This window comes from Amia ocellicauda, unplaced genomic scaffold, assembly GCF_036373705.1.
Source record: "Amia ocellicauda isolate fAmiCal2 unplaced genomic scaffold, fAmiCal2.hap1 HAP1_SCAFFOLD_30, whole genome shotgun sequence".
Taxonomy (NCBI): Eukaryota; Metazoa; Chordata; class Actinopteri; order Amiiformes; family Amiidae; genus Amia; species Amia ocellicauda.
In genome coordinates, this window is record NW_027102865.1 from 230,948 (window position 1) to 233,563 (window position 2,616).

The 2,616-nt window shown below is 37.8% G+C and overlaps 1 non-coding gene across 1 annotated transcript; it reads right to left on the reverse strand.

Annotated features, from left to right (window-relative positions):
* Nucleotides 1–1,835: 1,835 nt before the first annotated feature.
* On the reverse strand, nt 1,836–1,950 carry LOC136729254 (U5 spliceosomal RNA). The gene has a single exon (XR_010808868.1). It is a non-coding gene; the product is annotated as a U5 spliceosomal RNA (small nuclear RNA).
* Between the last annotated feature and the right edge of the window lie 666 nt (nt 1,951–2,616).

Below are 2,616 nucleotides of genomic sequence, written 5' to 3' on the forward strand. Positions count from 1 at the left end.
AAATGAATATATATATATATATATATATATATATATATATATGAAAATGATTAAAAAAAAAACAATCCTGCAATACATTTATTTAATATTTGCAGTAATTATCTCACCGGTAACTGTGGTTCATCAAGGTCACTATCATCTGAAATTTGAAGTTTTTTGTTTGGTTTAGGTACTCTCTTCATTTTAGGAGAGGGCATTTTTGTTAGGTCATTAAGTTTTCTTCTTAGTTTGCCTTCTTTTCCTAAAATAAAAATAAAATAAATAAAACCCTGCATTATGTCCACAGATATTTGGGGATTATATTTATTTGTCATAAAAATACTGTGCTTTGACCATACAAATTAAGATGAACAGCCAACACTGAATCAAAACTGAAGTTAAATTATATCTGGTTTAATTTATTTTGTGATTTGGGGGATTTTATTGTAAAGCACAACACACAATAAATCGTTCTTACAAATGCCAGTCAAGTATGACGAGTTTTTAGCGCCCTCACCACCACCTACCATGTTATAAGAGTATGTTAGAAGTACAACACATTAATAACTTAAACATTCATTTCAAATATACTGTGATTGTATATATCAAATAGCATGTAAAGACTTTAATGTTTTTTTTTTAAATAAACATTGTTACCAGTCATAATGATCTGCGCTTCATGGACAGGCCATCCACCTTTTGGAGGTTTGTTCGTGTCTCTCCACTCTGCTCTGAAGTTTCGAGTCGTCTCTTCGTCATCATCAGCAATGCTGAATAAATCAAAATTGCGAAAGCAAGCAGTGGGAATCACGCTGTAAGAGTCTTTGTCGACCCCGCTTTCCCACTTCACCAACGCGTGCATCACCGCCATACTACCTTCACCTTCTCGTCCGTTTTTTCTGCGCCTTTTTCCCCCGACAAGTCACGGCACAAAAAACAGTCCCGCTCTGCATTCTGGTACTTGGCGTTCTTAATAACACCAACAGGGTGTAATCGCATAGACCACTCGAGTATAAAGTACTACATATCCCATCAGTTACAGTTTTTTTTCATCTTCTGAAACTGCAATTTAGCACTTTCAACTGTTTCTTAGTGATTCCTAGAATTACTAACCGGTATTGTAGTCAATGTGTTTATAACCTTTTTTGTTTAACGATTTGTGTGTTATCCTATGGGATCCCATGGTCTTTGATTTGGTCACGGAAGTGATTTGTCTTTGATTTGTTGATCTAGAGTTGAATTTTAATTAGTTTTTCCCTTTTGTATAATTAGTGTAGTGCTACATTTAGTCTTTGTTTTTAAATAAATTTGACAATTTATATCTTTGGAATTGGTGTCTGCGTCCAATTATTACAGAAATTGAGTTCTACAAGACTCCAGGATTCGTGATAAGGTGATACTATGAATTCACTTCTTTAATTGAAATGTATAAGTGTACCTTACGCTACATATATGTATGTATGTATGTATGTATGTCCAATTGCTTTGACAATACAAATGAATTGAATTGAGAGAGAGAGAGAGAGAGAGAGAGAGACAGACAGACAGACTGACAAACAGAAAAACAGACAGACACAGACACACACACACACAGAGCCAGCCAGCCAGCCAGCTCAGCGATGACATCACGAGCCTCTCTCAGCTGACTGCTATGACATCACAGAGCACGTACATTCCGTTGCTTGCCGTCTGTCAACCACTCAGTCACTGCCAGCCAGACTGGCTGGCTGGCTGGATGGGGGGGCTGCTTGCTGCTGCTGTGTACCTTAGCAAGCTTATTTGCTTGACCGGCCTTCCTACTCCTCTGCCCACATGCCCACCTATGCCCGATCTGCTGTTCACCTGGATCACAGCTCCGCCCCAACAAGGCAGAGCCCCCCAAGAATGGTACAAACTCACCCACGATCCCCTCCACGGAAAGCTTTAGCAAAAGGCAAAAGCGTTATACGTAATGAAGAGGAACCCGAGTCCAAGACGCATCCGACCAGCCATACATATTTGTGTGTATTAAAGATCACATTTTCTTACATTTAGTTTTTCTGTACTTTATTACATCTTATTGTGATTTATAAAAGTATTGTTTCTTTTCCATATGTATGTATGTATGTGTGTGTGTGTGTGTGTGTGTGTCTGTCTCTGTGTGATAGTGTGTGTGTGTGTGTGTCTGTACGTGTGTATATGTCTCTCTGTGAAAGTGTGTGTGTGGGTGTGACAGTGTGTGTGAGTGTCTGTCTGTCTGTCTGTCATGTAACTCGCACATCTGTGAGGGCACCATTTTTGCAGAAGAGATGTACACATTTTGGAGCAACATATGCTGCCATCCAGACATCATCTTTTCCAGTGACGTCCCTGCATTTTCAAACAGATCACATTTTATTACACTTTGTTTATCTGTACTTTATTACATCTTATTGTGATTTATACTTGTAATGTTTCTTTTCCATATATATGTATGTACAGTGGGGGAAAAAAGTAATTGATCCCCTGCTGATTTTGTACGTTTGCCCACTGACAAAGAAATGATCAGTCTATAATTTTAATGGTAGGTGTATTTTAGCAGTGAGAGACAGAATAACAACAAGAAAATCCAGAAAAATGCATTTCAAAAAAGTTATAAAATTGATTTGCATGTTAATG